Source organism: Sarcophilus harrisii, chromosome 6, assembly GCF_902635505.1.
Source record: "Sarcophilus harrisii chromosome 6, mSarHar1.11, whole genome shotgun sequence".
Lineage (NCBI taxonomy): Eukaryota > Metazoa > Chordata > Mammalia > Dasyuromorphia > Dasyuridae > Sarcophilus > Sarcophilus harrisii.
In genome coordinates, this window is record NC_045431.1 from 190,475,655 (window position 1) to 190,503,056 (window position 27,402).

Below are 27,402 nucleotides of genomic sequence, written 5' to 3' on the forward strand. Positions count from 1 at the left end.
TTTGGCCAATAATTAGAGAATTACAAACCTGGAATTTTAAGCATAATCACGCCAAAAATAGGGAAATTAGGGCAAAGATTGGTTGATGAGTTCTGTTTTGGACTTGTTAAGTTTGACATGTCTCTGGTATTTCCAACTTGAAATGTTGATGATGCATATCTAGAGCTTAGGAGAGAGACTACGGCTAAGTATATATAGATCTCAGGATCAATTGCAAAAAGAAGATAAAAATTAATCCCATAGAAGTTGATGATTTCAACTGAGAGTATAGAGAGAAAGGAAACAGGCCCAGAATGTAGAATATTTTCATTTAGGGGCTGTGACAAGAGAATGCTAAACCAGCAAAAGAGATTGAGGTTAAATAGATTGGAGAGCCATAAGAGAAGAGTTCTATGAAAATATAGAAAAGAGAGAGTGTCCATTGATCAATAATGTCAGACGCTACATATTGGGAGGAATGTAGAGAGGAAAAAACTATACATAAGACATTCACAATTTCATATAGAATCTTTTTTTCATTTTTCTTTGCATATTGAAATATCCATATTTGTTGGTGTTTCTTAAGTTCATAATAATTTTTTTTCAAACTGTCAGTTTCTCCACAGAGGTGAAGAAAGATGAGGTGATCAGATTAGGAAATTAAGAAATTGTCAGACCTCTTGTTGGGGAATGACTAAACAAATTGTAGCATAAAAACATAATAAAAATTATTTTTGTGCCATAAAAAATTGACGAAATGAACAATATCTGAGAAAATTAGGAAGACCTCAGTGAACTGATGCCGTAAACAATTTATACGATAACAAGATTGTAGAGAAAAACAAATGTGAAAGCCTTTAGAATTTTGATCAACAAAATGGTGAACCATGAGAATAAGATAAAGCTTACCACTCACTTCCTGCCGAAGAGGTAATAAATTTGGAATGCAGAGGGAGACATACATTTTCAGATATGGCTAATGTGAGAATATGTTTTGTCCGACTTTATAACTATGTATTAGGATCTTAATTTTTTTATTTGCTCAATAGGAGTGAAGAATAGATTAATTTTTAAAATTAAAAAAAAAGTAAGGGTCTTTGCTGGTAAAAGTTTTACAGGTCCATAAAAATGGACGTGGATCTGTACCTATCCTCAAAGACTGAGGGGGAAAAAAGAAAGAAAAAATCATTAGTAAGTTTGGATTGAGTAGATTCAATTAAATTACGAAGGTAATTTTAGATTTCAATGAACTGAGACTTGAATTCAGATTTTTTGACCCCAAATCTCTTACCATTAATGATACTAGAAATTTTTTGTTACTATATCTCTATGTGAACTTCCTACTTTAGTATAGATCTTTTCATTGTCTCCTGAATATGGCTTGTACTTTGTTTATGCCTTTTTTTCTTACCAATTAAGTCCTATACATAATTCTCTGCTAAAATTCCACCTTTGTATATGAAGCCTTTCCTGACAACCCCACTCAGTCTGATCTCTTTTCTCTGAATTCATATAACACTTAGTATTTACATCTATACTAATTATTCAGCATTTTTCATTTCTTGTTTCATATTATTTTTTCAGGCATACTATCAAATAGAAGGAATTCTGCTAAGATCTTCCCTCCCTTCTCCATTAAAAAAAAAAATTGTTGTAATTGGTAGTTCTGCTTAAGAGTATGGTCATATTGGGGCAGCTAGGTGGGGCAGTGGATAGAGCACCAACCCTGAAATCAGGAGGATCTGAGTTCAAATTTGGCCTCAGACATTTAACACTTCTAACTGTGAGACCCTGGGCAAGTCACTTAACCCCAATTGCCTCAGGAAAAAAAGAGAAAAGGAGAGGGGGGGAAGAGGGAGAGAAAGAGAGAAGAGAGTATGGTCATATCTACAAAATGGCCAGTCAGAAGGCATGCTTTCTTGTATAACTTGTATCCAAGATTTGACACTGACCCACCAAACTCACTAATCACTACCCAAATCTATTTCTTTGCTTCAGGCAAAGTTGATATCTTCAGAAAAAAAAATCTAAACTCATCTTGAGAAGAAAGAAATTAATGTAAGGGAGGGGAAAAGCATTTATTAAAGACCTATCATGTGCTAAGAACTTTATAGATATTTCACAATATGTTCCAAGTAATAGGAATGCAAATAGAGAAAAGAAATAATTATTTTTATTATAGATTGTTATTTACAAGATATATGCATGGGTAGGTTCTCAACAACTTGAGACTTCAAGTAGATGGGACTTTTTGTTCCCTCTAGCATGGATGATGGTGGAGAGAGACAGGTATCAGTGTTATTAACCCTTGTTAAACCTTCTGTTCCAACTTTTCCCCTCCTTCCCCCCTACCCCTTCCCCTAGATGTCAGGTAGTCCAATACATGTTAAATGTATTAAAGTATATGTTAAATACAATATATGTATACATATTTATACAGTTATCTTGCTGGTCAAGAAAGATTGGATCTACAAAGAAGGTAAAAAAAAAAAAAAAAAAAAAAAAAAAAAAAAAAAAAAAACCTGAGAAGGAAAACAAAAATGCAAGCAAACAATAACAGAAAGAGGGGGAATGCTCTGTTGTGGTCCACACTCATTTCCCATAGTTCTCTCTCTAGGTGTAGGTGTATCTCTTCATTACTGAACAATTGGAACTGGTTTGGATCATCTCATTGTTGGAAAGAGCCACATCCATCAGAATTGATCATCATATAGCATTGTTGTTGAAGTGGCCACTTTCTACCTTTTCAATTTTCTTACACCTACTACTCTCCCTCTCTTCCCTCCCCCCATCCCTCCCATCCCATCCCATCCCATTCTGTTGAAGTTGGTCCTGCTCATTTCACTCAGCATCAGTTCATGTAAGTCTCTCCAGACCTCTCTGAAATCATCCTGCTGGTCATAGCATTCATATACGACAATTTATTCAGCCATTTTCCAACTGATGGGCATTCATTCAATTTCCAGTTTCAAGACACTACACAAAGGGCTGCCACAAACATTTTGTACATACGAGTCCCTTTCTCTTAAAAGAAATAATTCTAAAGAAGCTGAGAATCTATTTGGGAGAGACAACCCATATAATTGAGTTTACACAAGATAATTAGAAAGCCCTAGAAGTCCTAAGCATTCTACAGCAGTTCAGAAGGGCTGGCATTTTTAGAGATCATTGGTCTTTCAGGTGGAAAACATAATGATAGAGTAAAATTGTAAGACCTTGAAAACCTCTGTCTTACTATTATAGTTGGTAACTCCAAACCCACTGCTTTATCTCCTGGGCCATCTAGATGCATGGGGTTGAAGGGAATCCTTTGAGAAGCCCTTTGGTGAGTGACCTTGAGACTTCAAGTAGATTGGGACTTTTTGTTCCCTCTAGCATGGATGATGGTGGAGAGAGACAGGTATCAGTGTTCAGTAAGGAATGATTGAAAGAAAATGGGAATTGGCAGGAGGGGGGGGGGTTAGTTAGTAGAAGACATCCTACAGCTGTTGCCCCACCAGGATCTCTGGTACTACCTTCCCTTCTCCCCCTCTTTTGGTGGGAACCATACTCTTCGTATAGATCCAAGAATATTTCTCATAAAAAGTGAAATGAAAATGTGGGAAGTGAACAGTTGGCTTTCTATATTGTACCGAAGAAAATAATTAGGTTTTCTGTACTATAATTTAAAATACCACAGTAATGACTATAAATAGAGTCCATCTCATGAACCCTAGAGACAATATGTGAGTGAGAAAACTCAGTCTGATCAATCCCTTGAGTTGCATAAGAATCCCATCTTATGATTGTTGGAGGGGATGCGGGAAAACTGGGACATTGATGCATTGTTGGTGGAGTTGTGAATGAATCCAACCATTTTGGAGAGTAGTTTGGAACTATGCTCAAAAAGTTATCAAACTGTGCATACCCTTTGATCCAGCAGTGTTACTTCTGGGATTATATCCCAAAGAGATTATAAAGAAGGGAAAGGGACCTGTATGTGCACAAATGTTTGTGGCAGCCCTTTTTGTAGTAGCTAGAAACTGGAAACTGAGTGGATGTCCATCAGTTGGAGAATGGCTGAATAAATTGTGGTATATGAATATTATGGAATATTACTGTTCTGTAAAAAATGACCAACAGGATGATTTCAGAAAGGCCTGGAGAGACTTACACGAACTGATGCTAAGTGTCAAAATGAGCAGGACCAGGAGATCATTATATACTTCAACAACAATACTATATGATGACCAGTTCTGATGGACCTGGCCATCCTCAGCAACGAAATCAACCAAATCATTTCCAATGGAGCAGTAATGAACTGAACCAGCTATGCCCAGAGAAAGAACTCTGGGAGATGACTAAAAACCATTACATTGAATTCCCAATCCCTATATTTATGCCCACCTGCATTTTTGATTTCCTTCACAAGCTAATTGTACAATATTTCAGAGTCTGATTCTTTTTGTACAGCAAAATAACATTTTGGTCATGTATACTTATTGTGTATCTAATTTATATTTTAATGTATTTAACATCTACTGGTCATCCTGCCATCTGGGGGAGGGGGTGAGAGGTAAGAGGTGAAAAATTGGAACAAGAGGTTTGGCAATTGTTAATGCTGTAAAATTACCCATGCATATATCCTGTAAATAAAAGGCTATTAAATAAAAATTAAAAAAAAAAGAATCCCATCTTATTGTTGAGTCATACCTGTCCATAATGAATCCTTTTCTTTTATTCCTTTTCTCATTTAAAAGTCATGACTAGTAATAGACTTTAGCTTTCTTCATACTCCCCATGAATTTTTCCATTTCCCCTTGGGTTGCAATAAGAATCCCAGTTTGCAGGCTATCTACCATCAGTGATCCTATTGCTGATAATCTAAATGTGTTTCCAACTATAGATTATAACATTCTCACAGAGGGATATCAGTAATGAAAACCTTAATCATCAACACATTTGTTGGAAATGTTATTCTGCTTTGTGGACATAGAATGAGAAAGTATATATATATCTGTCCTAAAGCAATTGACAGGTTATCATATAAAAGATCTAAATTAACTTTATTATGTTACTCCAAAAGGCAAGACTAGGAAATTATTAAAAATATTTCTTTTTTTATACAGGACATTTATTTTAGCAAACAATTGAATCCTTAAGCTGAACTAGATGCTGCAACAGCTGTTTTCTTGGGTTTAGATGTTGTTCCTTTATGGAATCCATTCATGAATCAATTTTTAAGTGCCTTATTTGACCAGTAACAGTGGTGTTGTATCACGTAGCCTTTGCAGCATGTTATCATACTTTCTTTTACATTTGCCACATGTTAACTTCTGCAGATAGTATGCCTTAGAACCACATCAATGGCACAAAGTGCGCATCTTATTCTGGCACTTACCAAATGAAGATGTCCCCTTTGTCACCTCCCTCCAGCTGCCAGGACAAAAAAGAGGAAATACTCCCTTCTAAAGTGAATAGCTTCTGGGGCCTGACGTCAGGAAGATTCATCTTCCTCAGTTCAAATCTGGCTTCAGACACTTACTAGCTGGTTGACTGATCTAGTCATTCAACCCCATTTGCTTCAGTTTTCTCATCTGTAAAATGAGCTAAAGAAGGAAATGCTGAGTACTCCAGTAACTTTGCCAAGAAAACCCTGCAGATAGTATGGTCCATTGGATGACAGTCAGACACAACGAACAACTGAATAACAACAGTAAATAATCAAAACAGTTTCCCTTGATGTGTGTTCTTATCCTCCTCTCTGACCTAGTACAATAATGCTTAACAGATAAGAACTGAGACTTTAGAGCTACTAAACATACTTCAGAAAAATAGACTTTGGATTCCCAAAGAAAAGTTGTTTCACTTCCAAGGTAGAACTCTGAATGTACTGATGTTTAGGGAAGTTAAGAAAATCAATCTGGTCTTACAGAAAGAAGACATGGGTTTTAGACTTGGCTCTAATGCTTTGTAACTCTGACTGTAGGCAACTCATTTCTTCATCTATAAAATGAAGCAACTATTTAGCACAGTCCTCCATGGCTTTTGTGAGGGAAGCTCTTTATATAGACCTTAAAACAACATATAACCATGAGCTGTGATAGTTCCTATGTAATATTTTCTTTTCTATCTACTTCAGGGGGCAGGGGAAGGGGAGCTAGGTGAATCAGCAATGAAAGATGATCATGTCAGCAGCTCTGAGAAGTCAAAAATGAAGAAGGAAAAAATGTTTTGGGTACTTAGGAAAGATAATCCTAATTCTACAAATTAAGCATTTTTATCTGATCTGGTTTCTTTTTCAAGTCCCAAATATTAATTTGTTATTGAGCTAGTCCTTTTCTTACTTTAACAAGGTAATTTAAATTCATCAATTCTCCTAACTCTTCATTCTCCCTCCCTTCCCATATCTAATAAGTTGCCAAATTCTATCATTTGCACTTTATTAACATCTCTTGTATATGCCCCTTCTGCTCTACAGCTACAACCCTGGTGCAGGCCTTGATAGCCTCATACCTGGATAACAGTATCCTGGGTTCCTTGACCTTCCCACTCCTATCTATTTAAACTGATCTTTCAAAAACACATCTTGCTCCATATTGCCTCCCATATACCCCTATACCTTTCTTAACCTGGCCACTTTCTACCTTTTCAATTTTCTTACACCTACTACTCTCCCTCTCTTCTCCCTGCCCTCATCCCTCCCATCCCATCCCATCCATGTACTATGCAAATTAGTGACACTGGCCATCATTCTGTTCCCAGCACATAATATTCTATTTCCTAATCTTAAGAGTTTTCACTGGGTCACTTCCATTCCTGCAGCTTTCTGCCTTTTGGCTTCTCTGGCTTCCTTCAAATCTTAGCTAAAGGCATACCTTCTACAACAAGTCCTTCCCAGCCCTCCTTGATTTTATTGCCTTCCCTCTGAGATTATCCCCAGTTTATCCTGCATATAGCTTGTTGTATCTAGTTGTTTGCATCCCTTATTTGATTTAGTACCTTGAAAGGAGAGATTGTTTTTGCCTTTTTTGAGGGGGTACCCCCAGAACTTAGAATAGTGCTTGGTGGTTAATAAATGTTAGTTGATTAACTTATCAGGAAAACTTGTTAATTCATTCTGACAAGTATTTAAAAAAACAGTTGAGACCCTCAAGAATGTTATAATTATTATATTGTTATATTTTACAGGTTTCCAAACAATTTGATAATAGGTAATTCACCATGTGACAGTGGTTTTCTATTATTAGAGGATCTAATACAGCCAGCTACCTAACATGCCCCCTTCCCTCTATATTATTTCATTTGGATTAAATATGATTAGATCTTAACGTGGGGTTAGATTTGGTTTTTATAGTCACCTGTATATATGATAGTGACTCTCAATTCTACCTTCATCTTTGTTTTAACATATCTCTTTCAGCCTGAGAAGGAGAGATGTCCCCTCCCTCCCAAAGTTGGTTGTCCTGTGCTTTTCTGTTTCCATCTTGCCCCCTAAAAGGCACTGCTGCTACCCAAATTTCCCTACAGAATCCTTCTTTCCTGTTCAGACATGTATTGGTCACCTAACTTTAAAAAGCAAAGAAATCTTGCTTCATCTAACTGTTCCTAGTACTCCTTTCTTTCTCTTCCCTTTGTTTTAAACTTCTGAGATGGAACAGCTTGTGCCCATTGTCTTTGCTTCCTGTAGATACCTTAATTGCTTGCTTTCTGATTTCTCTCCTCAATAACTCTACCAAAACTTTTCTTTTTAAGCAAATTCAAAAGCCTTTTCCTTTTTCATCTTCCTTGAACTCTTAGAAGTATTTGACACTGCTGAAATACTATCTCCTGGTTTCTATGGGGTTGCCTGTACATTCCTGATTCTCCTTCCATCTCTCTGATCACTTATTAAATATTCATTTTATTATCTTTCATTTTTATTTTTAAAAAGACTTTCTGGGAAATTTCTAACTAAACTTTGATACATAAAAATGGTCAATTATGACATTACTGATATTTAGATTCTCTGAGTAACTGAACATGTTTGTGCCAGTGTCTATACCTTTTTTAATCTTCCTCCTCATGGAACATTCATTTAGCTACCTGCCCTTGACACTTGAGTATTGCTAAAGGTATATTGAGGGTATGGGAAATGTTGACCTTAAGTCAAGTCATTCTGGGATAGACTTAGTGTAGCCACTATTCATTTTATACATTTGTGATGGGTGCAGTCTAGAACACTCAACTGTGCTTATATATCCTATAAAGGAATACACATTTCCCCCTGCTTCTTCCTTCTGTTAGGGAAATTAGGTCTGTCTTTGTCCTTAAAAGAAAAGATTCGTGCAAAATAGAATAGTCTTACTGTATTATACTGATATCCTTGATTAAATTACTTAAGAAAAGATAGTCTATATTGAAAACAGTTGTTTCTAGAAGTAGAATCTTAAGAGTACTAAATGAAGCCTTGATCTAGTATCCTAGTATAATAATTCATTTTGACATATTTTCTCTCTTTGCTACAGGGCAAATGGGAGCTACTAATGGCCCAACTCCAGACCTTTTTTTAGAACAGGAAAAAAAAATTGCTTAATATAATACTGAATCGGGATTACATTAAGAACCCCAGAGCTCTTCAAGAGAGCCAGAAACTGGCAGCCAGGGCTAATAGTCCAAACTCATAAACATCTTTGAAAGTCAGTAGTGTTTCTTGACCCAGACAATACTCGTCCTGGAGAATTGATTTGGCTCTTTTGGCTGCATATTTTTAGGCTGCATAGTACTATAACTGGGAATATCCAGATAAAGATGAATTGATTCTGACAAACCTGAAGTTTTCTCTGTTCGTTGTCAGCAGAGAGTGAGTAAGGGCAGGGCCCTCAGGAACCATTTATTCTACTCAGAGATTGTTCAAATTAGTCACATTTTCAAAGCCTATTGAACCTTTTCATCAAAAAAAGAATAAATTGGACCTAGATCAATCGTAGGCTCATAGAATTTGAGAGTTGGAAGGGATTTCAACAACAATCTATTCCAACCCATTCACCAAAGGAATCTCTGTCATAGCGTACCTAACAAATGGTCATCTAGTTCATGCTTGCAACAAGTTCCCTTCTCTGAGAGCTCTAATAAGCGATATAAGAAAAAATTCATGTCCCCCAGAATTTCATGTACATTATGTACAAGCAGCTATAGCATAAACGAATTGGAAAAGTGAGACTTAATGAAAAATAAAGCTTGCATATAACTAAGTAACCATTTTGTTGTCTGGATGACTAGGAAGCAGTAAGTTAGGCAATAATAATAGGTTACATGAAAAGCCATGAGAGAATAATTATCTTAAGACAAGGCACATTGATGAATTGTTTCCACACTCTTTTTGAGCAGCCATTTAACTGAAAGTCCTAGAAGTATATTGGTACAGCCTTTAACTTCATTCACAAATGAAAGGATTTTTGTTTATTTCTGGAGTGATATTGCTTGTTTAAAACAAACAAAAAGTACTATTAAAAAACACATAATGCTGAGGGTAATTTCTCAAACTCACAAGAAAGACTAAGTTGTAAGACAACTCTTATAAATAACGTGAGTTGGCTGTATAGACCTAACCTTTTCATTTTGCATAATTGCAGGCCCCAGTGGGAAATTTTCTGATAGCCCAAGGCTGCTTCCTCCAGACTTGAACTTTGACTGTAACCATCTTCTCTCTGTTCTTTCAGCCTAAAAGAAAAAGGAAAAGAAACAAGTTATAGAACTGGGATTTATTTTAAATGAAAAATGATTGGTTTTCTTCATGCTTACTTGCATTTTTTGCATAATATAACTCTTAGTTCAATGAATTACTGTCCAGTCTTTTCTCAGAGTCTCCTGTTGTGCTGTTGGTTATTTTGTAATATTCATTGGGCCAAGAGGTCCAGCCCCTGGGAAAGGCAAAAAATTAACCCCTGGTGGTAATTTATACTTCAGTGGGTCCTTTTAAAAATATGTAAAAGATGCATCCAATTCTTTTGTACATTAATTTTACTGTTCTCCATATTACATTTATTATTAATTGTTGATTTCTATAATGTCCTAGGATAAATATGAAAAATTCTACTGAAAGAATGGGGGATGCACGTATGCTTCAGGATTTATGTTTCACTGAGTGTGCTCATTTCTCTTTTTAAATGATGTCATGGAACATGAACTATGTTTGCTAGTTTTGGCTGTCTTGCAAGCATGGAACTGGAACCACTTGACTTAGACTTTTATCCAGCTGTCTTTGCATTTCTCCAGGTAACTCAGGGGTTTTCTTAGGAAAGGAGCCATGTTGAGAATCACTTAAGGAAACTTTAGGGCAATTTATATACTTTATAATAAACCCCCTCAATCCCATGAAAAAATAATTTAAATTAAAGATCTACTAGTTTATCACATTTTTGTGTTTGAGTGAAACTAAATTCTTCCAGAGTTTGGAAAATTCACTTCTTCATAGTTGGGACTGGGGAATAAGTGGTAGGTGGGGAGAATAATAGTTATGAGGAAAGGACAAGTTCTAGCTTTTCTGGTCTATTTAACACTTTCTCTGCTTACACAGGAACATATCACAGAACCCCTAGAAGCTGCCATGGTTCACTCCATGAAGTATAGGAAGTAAATGACCTGGGTCATAAATAACCAAAATCTCACATACTGATCTACATCAGACAAAATTGAGTTACAAAGGACAGAAGGCCTTCTAAAACCGGAGAGCTACTTGGACCACAAGAAATAAAAAGTAACAGGCTCTCTGTCCCAGCATATCTTTTTTTTCTAATGTTAGGTAAATGAGCAAACTTTTATATGAAAAATGAATCTACTGTTAATAATTGTAGAGTTGAATGTTGCTCTTACTAAGTAGCTTTGAGCATATAAGTTTCAGGATAGGATTTCTTTTTAAGAAATTAACCTGAAGCTTGTTATCTTTTAATAAATTGTTTCAATTTTTACCATGTCCAGTTCATTTTACTGATTCATTCATCCTTTCATTCATTCATTTAATAGTATTTTTAAACATCTGCTATATGCAGGGTACATAACTTACATAGACAGATACATCCTCAAAAATATGCAAAACAACATATTAACTATTAGGCAGAACCAAGTATAAGGACAAATGAGATATACAGAGGACTCTGGGAGAATTATTTAATCTACTTTAATTAATGGACTTAAAATTGAATACCTTTTCTAAGTAAGTCATTAATAACAAATTGTGAATAATCAGACTTGAAAATATTTTGTTGGAGGATAATCATTCAGAGCAGTGATTATATACTAATGATTAAATTTTTTTCATAAGTTAATTGACAAGAGTGAAACCAAGATGGAGCAGTAGGGCAGGAACTTGACTGAAGTCTCCCAAATTTCCTTTCAAATTACTTAAACTAGCACTTCAAAAATAATTCTGGAGTAGTAAAATCAACCCAAAAATGGGGTAAAAGAATGTTGCAGCCCAAGACAGCTTAGAAGGTGACATGAAAAGTCTGTCTCACTAAAGTAAGAATGGGATGTAGTCCAGAGCAGGCAGGCCATACAGGACATGCTCAACAAGGCTCCACGTATTGTCATAGATCCCCCAACCTGGCTAGAGCCAGCAGTAGGCTCCCATATCAGCAAGGTCATACAGGCCATAGGAGTATCTGAATCATCATCAGCAATTTCTGGAACTCTCATCCCACAGACAGTAAGAGGGTCAGCCAACTGGTCAGAAGGAGATTACAAGGGACACTTTGATGGTACTGGATGCAGAACTCTGCTGCATTGCCCAAGTAAGGGTTAACATGCTCATTGTTCCAAGTTAAAAAATACTATTTGTGGTTAATCACAGACCAGAGTACAATTCAGGAGAGCAGTGACCACACTTTGGAAGAACTGGAAACTTAAAATTCTCCAGAATTTGCTTTGAAAACAAAAGTACAAAATACCTAAAACTTGTAATAGAGCCCTATTCTCCCCAGGAGCAGAGCCTAATTTTTAACATAAAATTAAGGACCAGGAAATAAGTTGGAAAATGAGCACACACAAAAAGAGCCTGATCAAAGAAAATTACGATGTGACAGGGAAAATCAAAACTTAAACTCTGAAGAAGACAACATTGTCAAAACAGCTACATACATACCAAGGGTAAAAGAAAAATCCAAATTGGTGACAAGTCCAAAAAAACCTTCTGGAAGAGCTCAAAAGAGATTTAAAAAATCAAATAAGAGAGGTAGAAGAAAAATTGGGAAAATAAATAAGATTGATGCAACAGAATTATAACAAAAGAGTCAACAGCTTGGTAAAAGTAAGACAAAAAATAGGGGAAAGATATACAAAAATTCACTGAAGAAACTAGCACCTTAAAAAGTAAAATTGTCAAATGGAAGAGGAAGTTAAAAAGCTCACTGAAGAAAACAATTCCTTAAAAATTAGAATTGGGCAAGTGGAAACTAATGATTTCATGAGACATCAAGAAACAATAAAACAAAATCAAAAGTGAAAAATAGAAGAAAACATGAATTATGTCACTAAAAAAAACAACTGACCTGAAAAAATAGATCCAGGAGAGATAATTTAAGAATATTGTAGTACCTTGAAGCCTTGATTTAAAAAAAGAAATTATTAAGGAAAATTGCCCTGATATCTTAGAACAGAGGGTAAAATCTAAATTGAAACCATCTACTGATCACTTCATGAAAGAGACCCTAAAATTAAAACTTCCAAGAATAATATAGCCAATTTTCAGAGTTCCTAAGTCAAAGAGAAAATATTTCAAGCAGCTGAAAGAAACAGTTCAAATGTAATGGAGACAGAGTCAGGATTACAAAGGATTTAGTAGCTTTTACATTAAAGGATTGGAGGACTTGGAATACAATATTCCAGAAAACAGAGGAGTTAGGATTATAGCCAAGAATCACCTACCCAGTAAAAAAGACCATAATCTTTCAGGGGGGAAATTGATATTTAATGAAAGAAGGCTTTCTAGCATTTCTGATGAAAAGACCAAGGCTGAACACAAAATTTGATTTTCAAATATAAGATTCAGCAAAACCATAAAAAGGTAAACAGGAAAGAGAGAACTTAAGGAATTCTATAAGATTAAACTGCTTACATTCCTATATGAAAGATGATACTTGTAACTCTTAAGAACTGGATTACTATTAAGGCAGAAGAACATACATAGAAAGCTATGGTTGTAAATTGACTATAATGAAATGATACCTCAAAAAATGAAATAAAGGGATGAGAAACAAGGATCCACTGGGAGAAGGAAGGGGGTAGGGGGAGAAGATGTGGAATCAAGTAAAATATCTCATAAAAAAGAGGCACAGAGCAACTATTATAATGGAGAGAAAGATTTTAGGGACAGGACAGGCAATGCTTGAACCTTACTCTCATTGGAATTAGCTCAAATTTGCAAATAACATACAAACTTAGTTGGGTATGGAAATTTATCTTATACTGTAAGGAAGTAGGACAAGAGAGGGATATGTGTGGAGCCTTGATGGAAAGGAGGATACATGGGAGGATTGGTAGACAGAAGGAAAATGTTTTTGAGGAGGGACAGAGTGAAAGAAGAGAGGCAGATTAACAGAAACAGAGACAAAGACACACAGAGAGAAAGAATGAAAAATAGAGAAGGAAAATAGGATGGAGGGAAATATACAATTAATAATAATAACCATGAACATAAATGGGATGAACTCACACATAAAATGGAAGTAGCTAGCAAAGTTCATTAGAAACCAGAAACCTGCAGAATATTGTCTATGACAAACACATTTGAAGCAGGGACACCCACACAGAGAGTCATGATAAGGGGCTGAAATAAAATCTAATATGCTTCAGCTGAAATAAAAAAAAAAAAGCAGAGGTAGTAATCATGATCTCAGACAAACAAAAAGAGGTCTAATTAAAAGAAAAAAAGAAGGAAACTACATTTTGCTAAAAGACATCATAAATAATGAAATGATATAAATTAAACATATATACACTATATGTTTAGCATCCAAATTTTTAAAAGAAGTTGAATGAGTTATAAGAATAAGTAGAACTAGATAAATCTAACTATAAAATAATCAAGAAAAAAATTAAAGAAGTGGAGAGAATAGTAGAAAAAATTAGAGATGATAGGTCTCCAGAAATAATTGAATGGGAATAGAAAGGAATATAATTTTTTCTCAGTAATATATGATCATTACACAAAAATTGACCATGTGTGAGGCCATTAAAAACCTTCCAACAAATCAAAAAAGTTGAAATATTAAATGTATCCTTTTCAGATTACAATGCAATAAAAATCATATTCAAGAAAGGGAAGTGGAAAGATTTAAAATTAATTGAAAACAATCAAAGGAGAGATTAATAAAATTGAAAGTAAGGAAGCCATTGAACTAATAAAGGAAACTAGGAGTTAATTATATGGGGGAAGCCTATAAAGTAGACAAATCGTTGACTCATTTGATTTTTAAAAAGAAAAAAATATTACCAGTATCAAAAATGAAAAGGGGGAATTCACTACCAATGAAAAGGAAATAAAAGAAATTATTAGGAGTTATTTTTTTCAATTTCTTGCCGATAAATTTGACAATCTATGTGAATTGATGATATTTGCAAAAATATAAATGGCCCAGATTAAGCAAAGAGGAAATAGAATATGCAAATAACTCCATTAAAAAAAATTGGGTAAACCATCAGTGAATTTTCTATAATGATCTCTAATATTCCCAAGTGAATTTTACCAAACATTTAAAGAAGAATCAATTTCAGTACTATATAAACTATTTGGAAAAATAGACAAAGAAGTCTTACCAAATTCCTTTTATAACACAAATAGCACCAGCTAATACATAAACCAGGAATAACTGAAACAGAAAAGGAAAACTATAGATAAGTTCTCTACTGAATATAGATGCAAAAATTTTAAATAAAGTACTAATAAGGAGATTACAACAATATATCACAAGTATCATACACTATAGTCATATGGGATTTATACTAGTAATGCAAGGTGATTTCAGTTTTAGGAAAACTATAGCATAATTGACAATATCAATAAAAACATTAGAAATTTAATGATTATCTCAATTGATGCAGAAAAAAAACTTTTGACATAATATAACACCTATTTTTATTTTTTTATTATTATAGCTTTTTATTTATAAGATATATGCATGGGTAATTTTTGCCAATTGCCAATTGCCAAACCTTTTGTTCCAATTTTTCTCCTCCTTTTCCCCCATCCCTTCCCCCAATGGCAGGTTGACTAATACATGTTAAATATGTTAAAGTATATGTTAAATACAATATATGTATACATGTCCATACAGTTATTTTGCTGTACAAAAAGAATCGGACTTTGAAATAGTGTACAATTATCCTGTGAAGGAAATCAAAAATGCAGATGGACAAAAATAGAGGGATTGGGAATTCTATGTAGTGGTTCATACTCATTTCCCAGAATTCTCTCGCTGGGTGTAGCTGGTTCAATTCATTACTGCTCTATTGGAACTGATTTGGTTCATCACATTGTTGAAGAGGGCCACATCCATCAGAATTGATCATCATATAGTATTGTTGTTGAAGTATATAATGATCTCCTGGTCCTGCTCATTTCACTCAGCATCCATTCATGTAAGTCTTTTCAGGCCTTTCTGAAATCATCCTGTTGGTCATTTCTTACAGAACAATAATATTCCATAACATTCATATATCACAATTTATTCAGCCATTCTCCAATTGATGGGCATCCACTCAGTTTCCAGTTTCTAGCCACTACAAAGAGGGCTACCACAAACATTCTTGCACATACAGGTCCCTTTCCCTTTAAGATCTCTTTGGGATATGAGCCCAGTAGTAACATTGATGGATCAAAGGGTATGCACAGTTTGATAACTTTTTGAGCATAGTTCCAAATCATTCTCCAGAATGGCTGGATGTAGTCACAATTCCACCAATAATGTATCAGTGTCCCAGTTTTCCCACATCCCCTCCAACATTCTGCATTATCTTTCCCTGTCATTCTAGCCAATATGACAGGTGTGTAGTGGTATCTTGTCTTAATTTTGTCTTAATTTGCATTTCTCTGATTGATAATGACTTAGAGCATCTTTTCATATGGCTAAATAAAGTTTTAATTTCTTCGTCTGAGAATTGTCTGTTCATATCCTTTGACCATTTATCAATTGGAGAATGGCTTGATTTCTTATAAATTAGAGTCAATTCTCTATATATTGTGGAAATGAGGCCTTTATCAGAACCTTTGACTGTAAAAATGTTTTCCCAGTTTATTGCTTCCCTTCTAATCTTGTCTGCATTAGTTTTATTTGTACAAAAAATTTTCAATTTGATATAATTAAAATTTTCTATTTTGTGATCAGTAATGATCTCTAGTTCTTCGTTGGTCATAAATTCCTTCCTCTTCCACAGGTCTGAGAGGTAAACTATCCTATGTTCTTCTAATTTATTTATAATTTCATTCTTTATGCTTAGGTCATGAACCCATTTTGACCTTATCTTGGTGTACGAGCACCTGTTTTTATTAAAAACAAAATAAAACACTAGAGAGCATAGGAATAAATAGAACTAAGTAGTATCTATCAGATCATCAGCAAGCATTATCTATAGTGGGGTGAAGCAAGGATGTCCACTATCACCATTCTTATTCAATATTGTACTAAAAATGGTAGCAATAGCAATAAGAGAAGAAAAATAAATTGAAGGAATCAGAGTAGACAATAAGGAAACAAAACTATCACTTTTTGCAGATAATATAATATATATATATATTATTTAGATAGCCCTAGAGACTCAAGTAAAAAGCTAGTTGAAATCATTAACTTCAGGATGTGAAATAAACCTGCACAAATCATCAGCATTCTTGTATATTACTCACAAAATCCAGCAGGAAGAGATAGAAAGAGAAATTCCATTTAAAATAACTGTAAAAAAATATATTAAGTACTTAGGAATCTACCTGACAAGACAAACCCAAAAACTACATAAACACAATTACAAAATACTTTTCAATAAATAAAAAGTCACATCCAAACTATTTGAAAAGTACTAATTGCTCATGAGCAGGCTAAACCAATATAATAAAAATGACAATTTTACTTAAATTAATTTTCTTATTCAGTGCCATGCCAATCAAACTACCAAAAATTATTTTATAGAGCTAGGAAAAAAGTAACAAAATTAATGTGGAAGAACAAAAGGTCAAAAATATCAAAGGAATTGATGAAAAAAAAAGTGTGAAGGAAGGTCCCTAGCCATGTCACATCTCAAATTGTACTATGAAGTAGGAATCCTCAATACAATGTGGTCCTTCCTGAGAAATGGAATCATGGTTCAATAAAATAGATTAGATACATAATACACAGTAGTAAATGATCATAGTAGTCTAGCAGAATTTGGAATTCAAAAATTTTAAAAATATAGGTTAATAAAACTTTACATGCAATTGGGGAAAATAAGTTATATTAAAAAAAAAAAGAAAGTTAATTGACTACATTGTACCTTTATTCTACCAGTATATTATCAGGGTTGTTATTGGCCTAAAACATTAGTCTCTAAGATAGCTAGTTACCTTGGAGTTACTCCACTTACCCCATAGACCAAGACTATCATTAGGAATGGTTTTCTCATATGCAAAATTTTGCCATAGTTAAATTCACAACTGCCCATTCCAGAATGGAAGAATGGAAAACAAATTGAGGTTAATTTAGCCAAATATTGCTGCCATAATAACAAAAAGACTTTGTTAATCATATATATACCACAGTTAAGGATTGAAATATATTGGTGGGACTCATAAATGTTGGAGGATAGGAGAGTGAAGAAGGATATGGAGACCTGCAGTACCCTGGAATAAACAGGGCTAGAGAGGAGGACTATTTCAAAACCTTTGGAACAAAACAAAGGAAATCAACTTTACTTTCAGACCCCCCAAAATTATGGTATCTAATAAACATATTATTTCATATTTAATTGTGGGGCAGACTTCTGTACCTATGTGACTTATATAGGTAGTTTCTGGAAAGGAAAATCTCTTTCCCAATGTGTTGTTATTGTTTGTCCTTCATTTTTTGAAGAGAATCAGTAACATGATAGGGGGCACTGATTCCTGCATAAGTTGGAATTAAGTCAGGCAGAATTGCAGTCATCAGCATCATCTCTCATCCTGAGTCATCAAAATCCAGTGGCAAGACAAAAATCAGGACAGCTGGCGATGTATGTGTGCAATGTACAACCTTGGTGTCTTCAATATCCAGCCAAGCTCCAAGCGTTCCACAACACCAGCCTCACCTGCCTTCATGATTATTGGAATAAACTGATCCTCATCTACCCACTCTGCCAAGGGAAGTTTTCTTACACTTGGGATAGACATGTCCCTAACTTACCAACAGGTTATCCTCAACTGCTTTAGCCCAATTGGCAAGATGGTTTTTTATTATGGTGTGACCACTGCATGTGCTATAGCTTCTTAGAGCCACAGGTGAGATTTGAATAACTGGCAGATACCAAAGATGGATGAAAAGTCCCAAAAAGGGCTTAGCAGGCCTTCAAACTAGAAGTGCTAGTCTTTCTTGAATGCCCTACTTACATCCCAATGTAAATCAGCATGATATGAAGTTCTATAGTTTTTTTTTTAATCCTCAAGAATTGTCTGTGACACTAAGAAGTAAAATAATTTTCCCAAGACCTCACCACCAGTTTGTGTTAAAAATGGCAGCTTCAACTCTAGTTGTTCTAACTCTGAAATAGACCTTCTCCCTCCTATATTGTGCTGCCTCTCATTTAATTTTTGGAAAAAGGGCAATAACCCAGACTTCTAAATTCTCTTATCAGATCCCCATTTTACATTGCACAGAATGCAGGGATCTGAAAAATATCATTTGGAACATAAAACTTTATTTTCTATGTTCAGTACAATTTAGATGAAGCTATAAAATTAATTTACTTTGATACCTAAGCAAGACATTGAACTGCTGAGGACTGGAGACCAACTTAAAGTACAAGACAGCCTAGAATAACTAATAGTTTGACTTGAAAAATGAAACAACAAAAAATTAAAGCCATCTAGACGACCTATATTTAGGATTACTAAGTTATCTGTGACAAGGGTATATCTGTGTTGTTTTTCAAAACTAGTAAAAGAGGAAATGTTCTAACCTTCTTTAGAATTCCTTTCCCTCACCTTGCCACCCACAAGTGCTTTGCTTTCTTTGTGTCTAACATAATACTTTGGATACAAGTAAGCCCTGATTCACACTGCTAGACTCTCTGGACCCAATTTGGAGTCTGAGATTGGTGTTTTCCTTGGAAAACTCTTAAGTTGAAGCAGAGTGACTGATGCCTCTCTTCTACACTCCCCACCTCCAGGCCTCCTCTTCCCCACACACCTAATGAGAATTCCTTCAGAATGCCAAGTGTCCCTGTCCCAATCAGAGCTTTTTCAACTATAGGGATCCCTAATAAATATGTCCTAAATAATCCTGATCCTTAACTAGCAAAAGTCTTTACATTTCTTCCTCCTGAGTAACATGTTCTGGAGCAATCTTTTCTCCCAACTTATCAAAATCACTTTTAATTGCATTTCTGTCTTTCTTTTAACATGACTTAATATACCAGGCATCTTAATGAGAAAGATGCTTGTTTTCTATCAATAAGTGTTTTACAATTGAGAAAATTATTAAATATGTAATTGCCCATTTTTGGAGATACTTCATAACAAATTGCATTTTTTCCTTTATTTTATAAGTCATTTTAAAACTTATTTTGTTAAGAGCCATTGTGATGTTTCTGGAAATGTGAAACTTTTAAAGTAGCTATTAGAAACTATTAAAAATAAACCCATTTTGCATTTAGTTGTCATTATTTTGTGCATCTTCTTAATTTGAGGTTTGCTGTTCAAAATAGATTCGTGGATATTTTTCATTAGTCTTAGCGAACAATTATTTTCTTGTTTCTTCAGAACTTTGTGATTTTAAACATAGTATCTATTAACACACTCAAAAGTAACTCTTAAAGAAATAAACTAAGAATATAAATTCACAGCAATTATTTTATACACATTCCACTGAAGCAGAGTGCCTGTCATTTGATACTGCATCCTAAATCACTGGGCATATTGAATGATTAATTGTAGAACAATGAGATGCCAGTTTTTCAATTGTGGGATTCATTTGGACCAGTCTCCCATGGTTTTCTCCAGCAGAATGTACAAATTCCATACACCTGTCAGCTAAGCAGGCAGTTTTGTTGGGTATAATTGACTGTTAAAGCTTTTTTTCCTTGTGGAACGTAGGATTACATGGAACATAGTTTGTGGAACTCAGAATTGGAAAATAATAATACCATAGCTCACAGTTTTAACTATCCAGTGCTGAATTATGTGATCTGGTTAGTGGCTTAAAAAAAGGGAGAATATCACCAGTCTTGGCTTCTTCGTGGAAGTAGAATGTAATCTGTGTCTTAAAAGAAAAGAAGAGATGATAAAGAAAAGAGGACAAAGAGAATTATAAGTAAGAGAATATCATGAACAAAGACAGAAATGGGCCTGAAAGATTGCATCATCATCATATTTTTATAAACCCTATGTTTTTTTTAATCTTTCAAGAATAGAGGTATCAAGTGAAATTTAATATCTGGAGGAAATCCATTGTGAGCCTTTGTTTAAAGCAAAAGTTTTGTGGTGGTTGTTTGTTTCTTTGTTTACCAAGTAAAAGACAGGTCTCCCACCCTTCCCCAGTTTCTTTTATGCATAAATATGTCAGCCACTGGAATTATCTGAAATGCCCTTTTATTTTATCATTATCTTCCCAATCCTCTCTTATTGATTCAAATTGGCATATTTTTCTTTAATTCACCTCAGGCTTAAGTTAACAGGAAAGAAGTGATAAAATCTCTAAAATTAGGATGTCTAGGTTTTCTTTCTAACAGTCAGTGATAAAATGTCAGAAAGTAATCTAGGTATCTGAAGTGTCTTTCCCTTTTCTTCTTTTGGAAACACGGAGATGGAAAAAAATTGTCTTTTTCTATGACTTAACAATATAGATATTAAGAGGATAAAAAGCACTTTAGAAATGCCATTTGTGTATTTATCCCAATCAGTATGCATTTATTAAGTATCTACTGTGTTTCAAGCTTTGTGCTGGATGTTGACTTTATAATGACCAAAATGAACTCCCAATTTCACAGAGAAGGAAATATAGTATGCAAAAGAAATGCCCAGTTGAGGATGGGGGGGGGGGGGAGATTCTAAATTAGAGGAATCAGAAAAGGCCTCTTAAAAGAGCTAGTAGTGAAAAAGTTAATTACATCAATACAGTGGTCCATGACAATTCCAAAAGACTTGTGATAAAAAAAAAAAAATGCTTTCTATCTATCCCCAGAGAGAGCACTGATAAATTCTAAGTACAGATTGAAACAAATTTTTTTTACTTTATTTTTCTAGGTTTTTTTTTTTAAACAATATGGCTAATATGGAAATGTTTTGTAAGACTTCCCATGTCTAATGGGTATTATATTGCTTGTATTCTTAATGGGTCAGATAGAGGGGGAGAGAGAGAGAATTCGAAATTTAAAAAAGTTTTAAATGAATGTTAAATAATATATAGGTATGGGGTGAGGCAATAAAGGAGGTAAGACGAAATTGAGAGGTGAAAGGAACAAAGAGTTCCTCAATTTGGAGATGAGGAGGGAGAACATTTCAAGCAGGAAAACAGCTTATATAAAAGCACACAGAAGGGAGATGGAATGTGATGTCCCAGGAACATTGAGTGAAGAATAATGTGTCAGGGGATGAATGTCCCATCAACCTAATGAGTTTCCTTATTCCAAGTCTCTCCCATTATGATGCATCATTACCACCAAAGGAGTTTCCAAATACAAATCTGTTAGTTCCCTACTCAGTGACCTCCAATGGTTTCTCATTGGTTCTAGAAAAAAACATTAACTCCTCTGTTTAATTTTTAAAGCCCTTTACTATCTAACTCTAATCTATCTTTCCAGCTTCATTAGGAATTCCTTTTTCCTCTGCCCACTTTCAGCTTTCCCAATCTGTGATAAAGTAAAAATGGTCTTCTCTTCATTGTTCATAAAATCCACCTGATCATCTTCATTTCTGGGCCTTTCTTCCTGTCACCTCATTTGCCTAAAATATATACTCTTTCATCTCTGACTCATAGAATTCTTCTCTTCCTTCAAGATACAGCTCAAGTATTACCTTCTGAATGAAGCCTTTCCAAATACCTACAATTGTTTTTCAAACTGCTCTGTGTTTTAACTATTTTGTACATATTCTCTCTAAATTTATTTTGTATATAATTACATTGATACTTCCTATCTTCTGTGCTAGACTAATAAGCTCATTGAGGGTAGGGCTTGCTTGCTCTAGAACTTAGCACAGTGCCTAGAATTTAATAAATACTTCCTAATAAATGTCGATATATTGGAGCTTGAAGTTGTCTTTCACAGAAAGTTCTCACCTTTTAGTTGCAATTTCACCTTTTGGCTTGCTGTTTCTGTGGGATAGCCAAACTAACACATTTATTGCTTTAGTATACAATTTTAGCTAGTTTTTTAAAAGGGTTTTTTCAAACACAAAATTATGGTATAATCTTAAAAATTAATATTAACCAAACCTAACTTTAAGTTTTAATTGTATGTAATAGATCATAAAGTCTTTTTAGCTTCTTCTTTAGAATCAGAAGACTATAGAGGGAATGATTGAGAGATTTTTTGATAGTAGTTTCTTAGGGGTCTCTATAGGAAGTAAAATGCAGAATGTTCCAGATCATCCAAACAGCCAAATGTGGATTGATAAGTATTTTTTTATAAGCCCACCAAGCTTTCTAATATCTGTAGTTTTATTATGGCTTGGGGGCTGCTCAATATTTCGAAACAAACTAAACAACTATAGAAAAAAGTATTAGGAATCCAAGGACCAGAATTTTAATCTTGAATCTACTCCTTAATAGCAAACATTTATATGACACTGCATGCTAGGCATATGCTAAGCATTATCTCTTTTGGTTGTCACAACTCTAGGAAGTTGGTACTGCTATTACCCATTTTACAGTTGAAAAAACTGAAGCTAGCAGAAGCTAAGTGATTTGCCCAGGATTATAGAGCTATTAAGTGTTTAAGTTTGGATTTGAATTCAGGTCTTCTGATTTCAGACCTTTTACTCTACCTACTAGTTAGTTGTTCCTTGCTACCTGTGTGACCTTAGTCAAGTAACAATGTCCAGCTCTCCAAACTTTGGTTCTTAGGTTAGATTCCAAGGTCCCTACATGCTAGCTCTAAATACTATTAATCTGAATTTTTTTTCCATTACAAAAAGAAATACTTTTCTCAAATTAGAGTTTTTCCTTCTAGACTTTTTGAAAGATGATTGATGTTGGGAGCTGAAAGGGAGCATCTAAACTTTCTCAGTGTCAGCCAAGAGGCTCCAACGCTGAGCCCCCAGCTTAGGAACCAAGACTTCTTACAACTCCAAGTGTGATTGACATCAAAGGTACTTGATAAATGGCAGAGCATCTTGAATGTTCCTTTGCTCTGGAGAGAGCTCCTTTCCTCTTGTTTTTGTCTTTTTAAAAATTTCTTTTCAGTCTTATTTGACTGAATACCAGGATGGTCCACCATTTATACATGATGCTAAGATATTAGATAAAATGTAGTTGACTCACTTTGCTTTAGCCCATTGAATGTTCTGCTTCTGTATGAACAAGATAAAGACCTGCAAATTGTTAAAATATACGTAAGTTACAATGATGAGAATTTTTCATAACATTGTAAAGGTTCTATCCATGGCCACCCTTAGGCTAGGCCCTCATCACCTCTCACCTAGACTATTGTAATAACCTCCCAATTCATTCTCCTTTTTCAATACATGTTATGTTTAACTACCAGCTAAAACAGATCTAACCATCATTTGACTCTTGTTCAAGAAGCTTCAGTTACTCCCTATTGCTTCTAAGATAAAATGAACACTCTTCTGTTTAGCATTTTAAGTCTTTCAGAATTGAGATCATATCCAGTATATTACTCCCCTTTACATATTTTGTTATCCATCCAAACTGTCACCCTTGCTGTTCATGAAATTCTGTTTATGCCTTTTCCTTACCAGCTACCTAGAATGTGTTCCTTCTTGCTTTATTGTTCATGACTCCATGTGGACTTTTCTTGGCAAAGATACTAGAGTGGTTCGCCACTTCTCCAGTTCATTTTACAGATGAGGAAACTGAGGCAAACAGGGTGAAGTGACTTGTCCATGGTCACATAGCTAGGAAGTGTCTGAGGCCGAATTGGAACTCCAGTTTTCCTAATTCTAGACCTGTGTAGCCACCTGTGCAGCCGCTCTTAAAGAGAAGGTTAAGCTTAAGTTGTCAGCTTGCAAACAAACTAGACTGAAACAGGGATGATTTACCCGTTTAGGAAGGCACGCTTGTACAGTGGAAAGAGCTTCAGAGCCCTTTGGCCTCAGTCACTCTTGTGGAGCCTTGTTCACTGGCCCTCACTCACATCATCATATGTGAGATCATATTGCTGTTGTTCAGTTGTGATCCCATTTGGGGTTTTCTTTGCTAAGATATTGGAGTGGTTTGCCATTTCCTCCTCCAGGAAAACTGTTCTCTCTGACTCCAGGTCTGGTTGCTCTATCCACAACAATGCCTCCTTACTGTCTCTTCACTTAGTCCTCTTAGACTCCTGCTAACTTCAAAATTCTGCTAAAGGCCTACACAGTGGAATCCTCCAATTGCTATCGCCTCTTCACCCCTTGAAATTGCCTTGTATGTGTGTGTATACACTTACATTTTCCCCAGAAAGAATGGAAAGCCTTTTTTCATTCTCTGTGTCCCTCCTCTGTAGTGTATTGATTGATTAATCACATTTAAGAAGTACTGGTCAAGAAAAGAAACTTCATTCTTTACTGGCAGTAATTATTTTCAAGGCCCTTCCCACCCTTACCTGTTTAATACCAGAGATTTCTTTTTGGATTGGGAATGTTTGTGTGCCTAAATATCTTTGAGGAATAGAGATCATGATCAAATAATAAAGTTGTTAACTATTTCTACTCATTAATAAGTCTAAATTTTCCTTCTTTTCCCATAAGAGAAAGTCTTCATTAAGCACTTGCTGTGTGCTAGCCAGGATAAATGCTTGGGGATAGAAATACAAGCAAGCAGTATAGTTCTCTTCTACAAAGTTTACATTCTGATAGAGGAAGATGGCACATTCAGGGGATTTAGAAATGGAATGGAAAAAGAGATATCCAAATTAGCCTTGAGGAGAAGATTGCAAAAAGTATTCTGGAGGTCTCATTTCCTATGCCTAGGAGGTTCCTGAATAAAAAGGCTCAATAAGAAACTCTCCTCATCTTTTTCCTCCTCCTCATTTAGCATGAGGGTAAATGGCTCTTTAGGATTTGCAAAGAGCTTTACAAATATTATCTCATTTGATCCTGACAACATCCCTGGGAAGTAGATGCTGTTAATATAACCATTTTATAGGTGAGTTTACTCAGGCAGGCAGAAGACTTGCCCAGGACCACACAGCTACTAAGAGTCTGAGGAAGGTTTTGGACTCAGATTTTCTTGCCTCCATAATCTGGGCCGCCCAGTTTCCCTTCTGTGGATCATGGGACAGTTGGATTCCAGATTCCTAGTGGGGTGGAAATAGTGACAAATCTGGCCAGCACATTCATCTCTTGGTGGTTTACACAAACTTCATAATTAGAAGAGACTTCAGGGAACCATCATTCTTAAACTACACCTGAACAGATATCTCTTGAGTTGTATCATACTGACTGGCATTTAAATGCCATGTAAAGGTCTGCAAAGCATTTATACACGGATTGTGTAAATGTATGCACAACCAGGCACACATGTATGCACAGATACATTTATGTGTGCACATGTGTATGCATATGTAGTATTCATATAGGCATTATAATATCCATATATGTATATGTGGGTGGATGCTGGTATATAACTTTCATCTGATCTTCATTTCAATGCTGTGAGGTAAGTGCTATTATTAATTTGTTTTTTGTTTTTTTAATGAATACAAAGCGTTGTCCAGTGACTGCTTGATTTGGTAGGAAATTCACAATTTCCAGTTGTGGATGACACAGTGGATAGAGTGCTAGGGTTGGGATGGGAGTTCAAATCCTGCTTAAGAGATGTCCTAGGTGTGTGACCTTGGACAAGTCACTTAACTTCTCTTTGCTTTAGTGAAATGGGGAAATAGTCATAACCTACCTCCCAGCTTGTTAGGAAGATCAAATGAGATAATATTTGTAAAATCCTTAACACAATACCTGATAGATAGTAGACACTATATAAATGCTAGTTGTTACTTTTATTATATAATCCATTTTACTTTTAGATAACCAAATGTGTTAAGGAATATTTCCTTAGACAGGCAGCTGGGGAGCATAGTATTCACTAGACCTAGAATCAGGAAGAATTCAAATCCAGCTTCAGACATTATCTGACTGTGTGACCCTGAGCAAGCCGCTTCATCTTTGTCACCTCATTTCCTCAATCTACCAAGGTCAGTGTAATGATGAAATGAGATGATATTTACAAAGTTACACTTACCAAAATGTGGAATACCTAGTAGGCACTTCAATTCTTGCTCTTTTCCCTTTCCCTTATCAAGCCACAATCTTATCAGGATCTTTACCTATTGCTCCTGTTTTTATCCACTGAGATCCAGAAGAACAAGTATAATTAACAAGCATAATTCTTCTTCCAAATAAAAATCCTTCTAATCCTCACTTTGCATTCTTCCCTCAAAAAACAATCAATCATTTCTTCTCTGGGGTCCCCAGTTTCTTCAGGGAAGCAGCATGGTGTGCTGTGTTTGAACCCAAAGCAAGTGGTGTAGACTTGTCTGTGGTGAGGATCAGATGAGGTTGTGTATGTGCAGTGCTGTGGAAAGTTGGATGCAGAACGGACACGTATCAGCTATATCATTTCTTCACCCCATTCTTACATTACCTGGGTCCCATCCCAGTTGCCCTCTTCTGAATGGATTCCAATTTCTTCATTTCCTTCTTTCTTAAATTTTTTTTTCAATAGTAGGAAATGGTGGGATTATCATCTCCCTTATTTTGGAAAGTGCCTTCCTTATTATTGCACTTCTGATGGCTGTTTCACATTGACTCATTGAGCTGGTAGATGACTAAAACCCAGGTTATTAAAACAAACTCTTACCTCCTTATATCTCTTCCATTTTATGGTTGTGCCTTGACTTTTTTTATAACAACTTCATATTTTTCAAAGTATGTGCAAAGATAGTTTTCTTGCAAAACTTTTTGTTCCATATTTTTCTCCTTCCCTCCTCACCTCTCCCCTTCCCTAGGCAGCAAGTAATCTAATATAGATTAAACATGTGCAATTATTCTAACATATTTCCACATTTATCATGCTGCACAAGAGAAATTAGATC

At 35.1% G+C, this 27,402-nt stretch overlaps 1 protein-coding gene and 1 pseudogene across 4 annotated transcripts in view; one reads left to right on the top strand and one right to left on the bottom strand.

The window, feature by feature from the left end:
- The window catches only part of CTBP1 (C-terminal binding protein 1), a 472,770-nt gene that overhangs the window by 332,134 nt on the left and 113,234 nt on the right, over positions 1-27,402 (top strand). The gene's annotated exons all lie outside the window — the stretch shown is intronic.
- Positions 4,603-11,634, bottom strand: LOC116419889 (annotated as a pseudogene).